The 11,278-nt window shown below is 28.6% G+C and overlaps 1 long non-coding RNA gene across 1 annotated transcript; it reads right to left on the bottom strand.

Moving 5' to 3' along the window:
• Positions 1–589: 589 nt before the first annotated feature.
• LOC129976730 (uncharacterized) lies at positions 590–11,059 on the bottom strand. The gene is made up of 3 exons (XR_008785183.1): positions 10,974–11,059; positions 7,828–8,035; positions 590–695 (listed from the first exon to the last, which is right to left on the bottom strand). It is a non-coding gene; the product is annotated as an uncharacterized LOC129976730 (long non-coding RNA).
• Positions 11,060–11,278: the final 219 nt, after the last annotated feature.

Genomic DNA, 11,278 nt, shown 5'->3' with positions numbered 1-11,278 from the left:
GTCCTCGTCATCTGACCGCGGTTCAAAATTACGAGGTCCGTCCCAAAATAGCCCTAGTGTTGCTTCAAACGGGACGTTAATATAACTAAACTAAACTAAAAACCGGATATGTTTGCTGAAAATCTAATCAAAATACAACCTATGAATCTCCATTGTAGATATTTTTGAATGTTATAAAAAATACTTACATCTGAAAGTGACCAACAAAATAGATTCTTGACTGTCTGTCGTTTCATGATTATTTAGACGTGAAACAGAAAAAATTGTGGACACGTATTTCAAACCAAAAATAATATGGACACAGACGAGCGAGTATTAAAAAAGACAATATATATATATATATATATATAATTTCAAGAATTTATTTTTATTTACAATAGTTTAGCATCAAAGTTTTCAAAAAAGGCTGCAGTCTCTGTGATCTAATTTTTCTGATATATTTTGCATTTTTTGACTACCTGTTGAATCATGATTATTTAGAAATGAAAAAAAGAAAAATTATGGGCATCTATTTCAAATCAGAAATAATATGGCCACAAACAAGCAAATTTTTAGAAGACAAAAAAAAATCCAAATATAAAATTTCAAGAAATTATTTTTATTTGCAATAGTTTAACAACAAAGTTTTTAAAACGGGCTTCAAGTCACACTCTCTGTGTTTTGATTTTCCACTTTCTGATTTACTATCATGTTACCTGAAAAGAAAAAAGAAATTGAAGCATTTTAAAATAAGAATAATAGAAAAAACAAATATATTCTTTGAATACGCAATGTATTTCTTTCTTTTTACTCTTTTCAATATAAATAAAGAAATCGATAATAACAAACAAACATTACTTAGTATTTGTCTATTTACAAAACTTACCTATTGATTAAGGATTTATATTTTCAACTGTAACGTCGCATTCGTGAGTGAAATGCCTTTTGAGCATTTGGATGAAGATACTCTTATCTAAGTTAATTGATACCCTTTTATTTTTGGGCCCTTAGCACACGGATACATCGCATCACAGCAATACTTATAAGCAATACATAAAAGACATTTTCATACAAAACAACACATAAAAACTTGAGGAAGGAATTCTTTCTTAACGTCAACGCCACACTAGATGGCGTTAGCAGTTCAGTTAAAGTTAAAATCAAGCTTAGTTAAAGTTAAAATTACACAACTTAAATTAAAACAAGATTTGAAAAACATTGAAAAACAGATTTTATGTATGAAGATTATAATTCAATTTAAAATAAAATATCATCAGAAATTTTCCCATATATTATCATATGTTGAGATTTTTATGATATGACATAATGTCAAAACTGTTAGCTAACACTTTTAGACTGCAAAATGTTATTGATTCCAAGAAAAGATACAAATTTCACACACTAAGCACCTTCACCCCCATATCTACGACATAAATATTGATCTCAGAGTATCATATCGGATTGAGAAAGACAGATTCCAAATACATAAGGAATAAAATGCCAATAATTCTTTCCCTTTCAACGTATATTTACTTCTAATTTTGCAATTTGATCCTGACTTCAATTTTACTACGGAAAACCAATTAAATTTGGAATATTACTTCTTGCTTTAAAAAAAATAGGTTAAAAGTTTGACATCCATTTTATAGTAGATTAATGGTAAAATTCCTTCAATTAGCTCGTTCAATTTTTCAGTCATTGCTATGACATATAAATACTCAGTGTATATACAAAATATGATATCCTTAATGAATTTAATATGAAATTCGAGACATGTTTATATTTCTGGAGATAAAATCATAATCCTCATCTCTAATTGAAGCAACTGCGCGTTTGAGTTATCTGTATGTTGACATGCATGTTCATATACAACGCATTCTTGTTCATATATCATGAGATAAATAGTATTCATACGATTTTATAATAATGGATGAGTATAAGTATTTTATCCAATATTTCAATGGAAGTTTTCAACAATGGAAGAAAATCAAGCCATTAAATATTTCATGAAACAAAGAAAATTGTTTGAATTTCTGAACAACAATATAATTGGAAAATTAGGCAAAAAAAAATTAATTGCCGAAATTTCAAAAAAATATAATATTTGAAATGGTATCATTCAAATTTTTAAATTTTTAAACAGGATAAAATTTATTTATTGTGGAATAATATTTTATGAAGTTAAACGAAAAACTGCTGAGCCAAAATACAATATTCTAAATGCTTCACAATTCATAATTCAAGGCTTCAATATTAAATAATATGATATTTAAAATATGCGGAACCAAAATAAAGCACACGTTTTTATTAATTATAATTAACATTTGAAAAAAAATTGTTGAAATTTGCATATTTCCAACTTTTAATTCGGTAACTGTAATTATCTACAGTCAAACCATCTAGTCACAAGAGAGCCAACACACATTCATTTTTTTCAGTATGACCAAAGAGATTGATGGTATGATGCCCCAAAACTAAAAATTGGAATTCATTCTATGATAAAGTATTTAGTTAAGAGATACAAACTTTATTTATGAAAAATTATATGTATACTCAAAAAAGATTAAAATGTTAAATAACCAAAAAAAAAAAAAGAAAAGAAAAGTTATTAAAACTAATAGAAAAATTTAGAAGTAAATATTCTATAATTATTCAGTAATATTATAAATTTGTAATTGTCAGAGACTCTTCTTTAAATTGGTTATCAGGATTATATGTGTAAAGTAAGAATTAAGGAAGAAAGGATTATATTAATAAGGGCAAGATAAATAAGTAAATTATTATTTTTTAATTTCAAAATTTTCATAGAATTTACTATTTTTATTTTAAACAAATCTTCATTTAAATGAAAAAAAATATAAAAGCATTTAATCTCAAATTTATTCCATTATGTTTCAAAAGAAACATTTCAGGCGCGAGCAAATAACACATCATTCACAAACTGTAGTCAAAACATTTCTTTCAAGCCCCGTGATAAATTCTTCAGTATGAATGCCCAGAGAGCATCTCAATGCACAATATTGTTTGAATAAAATATTATATTATATTTTACAATATTCAACAATATTGTATAACATTATGGGAATAATATAATATCATATTATATTATTCAATATTCAACAATATTGTATAATATTGTGGGAATAATATCATATCATATTTTTCAATATTCAACAATATTGTATAACATTGTGGGAATAATATAATATCATATTATATTATTCAATATTCAACAATATTGTAGAATACTGTGTGAATAATGTAATATTATATCAGATTATATTATTCAATATTCAAAAATATTGTACAATACTGTGTGGATAATATGATAATATTCAATATTAAACAATATTGTTCAATATTTAGAATATTGTTAACCATCCTGGCGGCGGCTTTCAGATTGCTATCCTTACCGAAAGCGGCACGCCGGAATAACAGGTTCAACCTTAAAAATGCCGCGGTTTGGTCAAAAAGATTGCTTTCCCCTTTTGCGGTCAGTTCAGCGCTGCAGGTGGGAAGTGATTAGCAAATTTCATGCTGTGAGTAGCAGGTGTTTCTTATCGTAGTCTTTCGATTTCTAAGAGCATTTTTCTTTCAGTGCTTAGAAAGAGATTGACAATAACATCGATTGAAAATGCGAAAATGTGATTGGTTTTTTTAGAGGTTTTTCGATTATTTTATAAAACAATACATAAAATTTATGTTAGGAATAAGTTATTATCATGTTTATTTTGATACTAGTCTGGTTTTTATAAAATGAAAGTCCTCGTCTAATATTTTTTTCATTGCAATATGTTTCGCAAATTATTTTATTCCGTAGTACTGTGAAATTATTTCTCGACATTACCTGCAAGTGATTTAATTTTTTAAAAAAACCCTTTCAACGCATTGCCAATTTATTTTAATATTTTAAAATGCGTGTTTAAAACATTAATTGTGATAAGTAACACTACGTTATAACTTTGTTTCTTCAGTATTCAAAAAAAAAATATAAATTGTGTAATTAGGGAATTTCATGCAATATTTCACTTTCAAATATATCGATTTTCAGTATTTATCTGTATGATTAAAATTTTATAATTAAATATACTGTACAATATTTAATTGGCCAGTTATTCAGTAATGCTGAAATAACTGGTCGATGCGCCTTATGACTGTAACAAATAAAAATAATTGTCAAAATATTTCTTTGTAATATTCATGATACAAATTTGGCCTGGAAAAATGACTCAAATAATACAAATTATTTAGACTCATAATTAACCATTTGCAACTGGAATTTTTTGAATACCTGCAAATCAAGTTCCTACAGAATATTAAGTACTGTTTTAAAATAAATTACAATTTTTGAAAAATCTCAGTTTTAAGTTTTTCGGGTTAGAATCAAAGCTCTTACTATTTTGCAATCGGATAACGACAAACCGTGGGGTAAACGAATCATTAAAAAGAAAAATCTGAATTTAAAAGCTTTGCAAATACAGTTGCATTGATCTTTTTTACTTATTACTTTTACATTATTTATTGCTTTTGGTGATCAGCACATGTGTTACGTCGAGGTTACTAGCCAATATAAAATTTTTAATTAAATGTTTTCTTCAGCAAAACATCTTGAAATTTCAAATTTTGATAGTCATATAATTCATACTATTGCAGGCTCATTGTACCATTCTGTATTGCAGACTTTTTTAATTTTCTGTCAGCTCCTTGACAGTAATCCCTTAATTTAAAACGGGAGTGAATAAACTTCAATTAATGCAAAACATTTTTTGTTGAAGCCAATCAGGCTTATTAAATTTCTAAATACAGGGAATAGAATCATTCAGCAATAAAGTTTTATGTATATACTGAATATTTCTTTTTAATTTTTGAAATGACTCAGATGATTTCTCATATCTCTTATTCAATAAAAATTACCAAAAATTCCTTCTTATTCTGTAATAATTTTGAAAGTTATGCTGGAATACACTTCAAAATCTCATTTTATTTTTAATTCATAATTTTTAAAAATTTTCAGAAAAAAAAACAAAAAAAAAAACATTTTACGCATTTTTATTTTCTAAGATGCATATTCCACTAAGATATATATAGAAGATCTAATAGACGCCACGCACAAACATTCGTCTAAGTTAATAATAAAGATGGACAAGTGTGTGTGTCATTACTTGTCTGGTTGTATTGGTACTTTTCAGACCAGACAATTTGAAATAGAATTACCAAAATCTGCATCTACATACATTGGACAGTGGGAATCATTTCTTTAAAATTTTAATTAACCCTTTCAAGGGACAAGGGAAGTATGCTCATCACCAAATTCAACAATTTTTGAATAAAATTATGTAAGTTGGCATAAATTCTTACGAATTTTTCAGTAAGGTTTCAATTGTAGGTTAGAGGTTTCAATTGCTTATCTCAAATAAAATGAAGTGTCTTGATTTATTTCTTAGTTATTAATTGGAAAAATTAATTAATAAATCAGATTAAACTGATCTAATAAGTTGAATGAATTACTTTTCCTAGGCCAATCTTAATTTTAAAAACATTTTACTCCAACATGACTAGGAAAAAAAGGCCCTTTAAAGGGTTAATAAAAATTATTAAAATTTTAAAGTTCATTCGAAAATATCACAGTAGAAAAATAATTTGTACATTAATTGTGAATTCAAATTTTTTCCCCCACTTTTAATTAAATTAAAAATATTTTAGCATATTTTAAAAATATATTTTATTTTTGAATTGAAACTAAACGTTTTCATTGTTATCCTTATATTTCATTCCGGCTTTTTACCCATTGATGATGATTTAGTTAAAAGGTTAAAAAGATCTAAGCTAAAAGCAAAGGGGTAAAAATTTCTTTACTGAAATACAAATAAACCATGTGGCTGAAGAGAATGCTCCATAATTAGTATCTCAATAAATAAGACACTAAAAGTTCAAGATCTTAATTTTACCTCAAAGAATGATTTTTCTTGGTGATACATTCAAATGTATAAATGACACATTGTATAAATTATATTAGAATAATTTCTTATTTTATCGCTGATAAATGGTAAAATTTTAAATAATTTTTAATTAACAGAAGTTTTAATTAAAATTTTGAAAATTTCCTCTCGAGGTGAACGTTAACAGTTTTCTAATTATTTAATGGCGAAGTGCGTTCGCTCTAAGTCAAACAGTTTGATCTGGAGATCGCCAATACGAACATTCATATTCATTATAATTAGAGATATTCGCTACTTTAATAGAAATATTCGCAAGCGACCTTCATGTCTGACACCCTTGTTCAAACTAGTTCTGTTTTTAAAAAATGAAAATGTGAGGCTAAAGGTTATTAAGAATAAAGAATTTCAAATTACATGGAAGTGGGAGTTTCCGAATTTTTTTTACTCTCGTGATCAAAAATAAAATAAAACAAAGATCATATCCCATCTTGTTTGTTAAAAATCACATCCAGTGAACTCGAATTGACCAAACAGGAGAAGAAAATAGTCTAAATGCCAGTTGTACACATTAAAAATTTTTTAAATGCTAACATATGAGATAAAATTAGATCAAGGAGTTAAAATAATGGCAACAATTTTAAAATTATTTATTCTCACATTTAACTCACACATTCGCTCACTTTCAAGTGGATTAAAATTCGTGGATTAAATTACTCAGCATTAAGAGTAAAAATGTCAATATAAACCACTTTCATATAAACAGAATCGTGCGATGTATATATAAGATTGTACAGTGAAATAAGATTAATATTTCGATACAAAAAATAGAACCTTTAAAAACTGCGCTTATATTAACTTTGAAAATATTAAAAACCAGAGGAAAAATATAAAAACAATGAAACTTATATCTCTACAATGCTTACATTTTTGTTCGAATTCGTCAGAATGTGAAATTCTATAAAGTTTAAAGAATGAAACAAATATTCAATTTTCATATATAGTTTATTATGTTATAAAAATAAGGATTTAATGTAACGAATACTAATCTTTCCGAAAAATCGCACTTTAATATATTGGTTCTATATATCTCCCCGTTTTGAAATACACTTATTAATGAACACTAAAAAAAATAATTCATTAAAAGTTAAAAAGTTTCGTTCGTTAAGTAAATTCTGTAAATAAGTTTAGTGTCTTATTTCCAAAAATAAGTTGCATAAGCAATGTCAATTCTAAAATCCTTAAATGAAAGCACGCTATAAAAAAGAAACTTGTCAAATTTTAATTATATATTTTTTATTTATTTTTTACATTAACTATTTTCTTATGCTAGAAAGCTTTAAAATCTTATGTTTCAAATTATTAATAATAATACGTTTATGTATGTATTCATTCCAGGTATATATTTTCATACTTTCAATTTTATTCTCGTTATTTAAATTTCATTTTAGATACGTAATTATTATCAAAATCTCAAAAGTAACGCCTCAGAACGCAAGCAAGATTTTAAAATGCTCAAAAAGACGCGAGCAGGAAAACATCAATTATATTGCCCACTGATAACGATTCATTTTTCCTTATCTCACATTCCCTTCTCATTATCTCACAGCTTGAGATTGGGGGTAGGGAAAAACTGGAACCCGTAAAAATAGGGGCAGTGACAGTTTTAAGGGAGTTTTTGTTTCCGTCTATAGACGGGTACGCCGTTTTGAAGGGAGAAAAGATTCCGTCTTTTTCCGGGCTTGCCGCTTGGAGGGTTAATATCATACAATAAAATAGATTCAATGGATTCAAAATTGCATTTAACATACTTCAGTGCGTGCTACAAATGTAGAATATCCGCATTTGTTTTAATATGCAACCTCCGAATCTCTAGTTAGTTGTGTTTAAAGAAATGAAAGTTATTTCTTACCAAACTGAATTTTCCAACATCAGGAAAAAATTTACTTGTGACCATAGTCATAAAAATGAACAGGATCATTCATGTAAGAAGTGTACCCGACCCAATGAGGCCATCCCAGAATTGGATATCCCCACTCTTCTTCACCACCAGGGATAGCCATGGCGTCAACAAAGCATAGATATTTTGAAAGGAAGAATAGTACAAAAAAGCTGTAAATCTGCAAAAAAGAATTAAAAAAAAATCAAAAAAAGACACACACATGAAATTTATTTTAATAAAGGGCGTCCCAAAATTAAAGGAAGATTTGAATTTGTCACTATTCCTGCAGCAAAGTGCTGGCAATCCTATTAAAAAATTATTTGACAGTAAATAGTTTAAGTAAAAATGGAGCGTTACACAATAGAATAACGTGTTTTCAATGAAAAGTATTTCAAAAATAGTGAAAGTCTGGGTGGCAACAGTTCGAAAAATTGTGATCTCGCCCTAGTTCGTGTGATTTAAGACCATTGGATTTTTTTATGGGGTTATTTGAAGTCAAATGTTCATGCCAACGAGCCCACAAACACGATGCATTGAAGGAGGAAATTCAACGCTGCGTCAACGAAATTCAGACCACATTTATGCTAAATGGCCATGGAAAATTTGCATAAAAGAGTGCACATGTGTCAGCAAAGCCGTGAAGACCATTTGTCCTATGTGTTATTCCATACATAACCCTATTCTATGTACTTTTCGATTCAGTAAAAATATAACAGTTTAAAAAAAGAAACTGTGTTTTTCATTCAATTCAAATCTTGAATTAATATGTTGTTCCATTGCGTAAAGCTCTATTTTTATGAACCCTAAGCTATCAGCTATCAAATGGTTTTTTAATAGAGTTGCCAACATTTTACTGCACGAGTGGTAGGAAATTCAAATCTTGCATTCATTTTGGGGCACCCTTTTCTTGAGCTGTTCCAGACAAATGACAGTAACTCTTTTTTTTATTTTTATTTTTCTTGAAAGCGCAGTATGAGATTCGAGTGAACATGAGTCCTGCCAATAGCACTGTTGATTTTTATTTTCTCTTAATAACGTCGAGGTTTTATGGTTACAAATTCCCGATTTCCACTTCGAGTACTATTTTCGAGCTAATAGCCGTTTTGTGAATTGAAAGATGGAACACTTCTCTTTTGTCGTAAATCTTTGAATTATAAACTTAGATGGCCAGAACCGTCACAATACATTTCTATTCTAAAGTATCAAATCTTCTATATCCTTTATTTCAAAGTAAAAGAAGCATTATACAGTACACTCGCGAGTATCCGGCCTAAAGTGGTGAGAGTGCAGACAGGATAACAAAAAAGCCGGATAGGCCGGAATTCTATGAACTCATTTTTTTGCCCAACAAAACCAGAAGACGAAGTTTTTATATATATTTTTATACCAAAACTCTATACTATAAAACTATATACTATTTTATACTATATGTTATAATACTTATTTTCTCACTTCATATTGAGTAGTAAACTCACCGTTTATCTCAAGCCACGTAGAATGTAAACGCGGCAGCAGCCAAGCGCATCATACAAGCAATTGCCTGTAACGTGTCTATTTAAAATAAAAGGCTTTGTACTGGTAGTTTATACATTTTTATATACTGCACCGCACGTTTCTAAAATTTATTAGAGAAAAGATAAAGGATATAAACTGTTCCCATTTTAACGTAAATTCTGTGATCTTCACTGTGACAGACTTAAAAAATCGTTAAGCATACTCTAAAAACAATTTGCGAATACTGTACATACTGTGGAATTATGATCAGAAACAGCGGCAACAATTGAGGCCCGTTACGCACTGATAAAACATGAACAACGAGCAGAAGGCTGCTCTTTTCATGTCACAACTTGTAATTTGCACACGACTCATAGGAGGAGCGTAGGACACCTGCTTCCAATGCCTTGACAATGTTGCCAATACAAGATTGCCCTGCTTTCCTCATTTAATTATGGTAAGAGAAAAGTAGGCCTGGATAATCACGAACCGGATACTCGGGTGTGTACTGTATTTTATTATAAAGCAAAAAAGAATATTTAGTATTCTTCTTGTTTCACTCTATATAAGAAAGTATATAACAAAGTATTTAAATAACCAGTGGGAATGATCGTCCCAAAGCTTCCTCGCATACTCTCTAAAATAGGTGTTATTCCAGACATTGTCTTACATGGCGTATAAGAGCTACGAAATATTAACCTTGTGCGTGAATTTACCATTTTTACTGAATCTATCGTGCCATCCTTGGCGATTGCTCCCTAGTATGCAGTAAATAGTATTTGAAAATCGAATCTGTGTATTAGACGCGTTTTTATCAACTGACTGAAACAAAGATTTTACACAGATTTTATGTACCTATAGCCACAAAATTCTATACCAGATTTGATATATTTAAATCATTCCGTTTGTGAATTATTGTGTTTACATGTCATGATGGGGATGACAAGCAGTCAATCCCATCTTGTTTCAAAATTTAATTCGTGTCTACTCTATAGATATGAAATCTGTGTACCGAATTTTATCTGTCTTGATCTCTCCGTTTTGTAGTAATCGTGTTAACTTATATTCGAACAGCCGAACAGACGGACTTCCTCAGAACGGATTTGGCTCACAATTTAACAGAAATCTACAAATTTGGTATAAAAATCATATACTAAATCCCATCCGTCTAGCTGAAAGTGTCTTTGATTTATCTTTGTCACAGGCAGACGGGCATTTTCCAAAAATGTGTTTTCCGACCTCAGGGAAGTCTAAAGCGTGGAGATTCGTCAAAATCTCGAATTTGGATTTTTTGACAATTACTATACTTTCTCTATAATACATATACGAGAAAGTAAAAAGATATATCACAAATCAGAAGTTTGTTACAAGTTTGTATATAATGTTCCGCAAACAGTCATATTTTTTACTGCTTTAACAAATATTCAATTCCTGGAGTCACTTCATTGTGTGAATGTATTTTCTATATATGATGATATTGTAAGGTGGCAGTTTGTAGTAATTGAATTTTAATTTCATTTAAAGGCGATATTATTTTTAAGTTATTTTTATCTGTAACTCTATTAATATTACAAAATATTTATTAAAATATTTTACATTTTTTAAATTATTATTTTACTTACCAAAAACTGCATATTTTCACAATTGGGCTGGCTTGATAACTATTTTCTATGGCAAGCTTAAATAATGTACTAATGATGAAGCTGGAATTTATACAGACAATTGTTTATATCATAATGGAGAACAAATAAATAAATTGACTTTATTTTAAGAATTCATTATGATGAAAATACAAGTTTCACACCTTATTGTTTATACGATGAAATAAACAGTACAGGCATATATTAAGCATGATTTCTTCCTGCTAAATATTTTTAATTATAATGAGACAAAAAAAGAAATAACAATAAAATTTCAGTTATTTTAA

This window comes from Argiope bruennichi, chromosome 7 (genome assembly GCF_947563725.1).
Source record: "Argiope bruennichi chromosome 7, qqArgBrue1.1, whole genome shotgun sequence".
NCBI classification, from domain to species: domain Eukaryota; kingdom Metazoa; phylum Arthropoda; class Arachnida; order Araneae; family Araneidae; genus Argiope; species Argiope bruennichi.
This window is presented reverse-complemented; position numbering and strand designations above follow the sequence as displayed.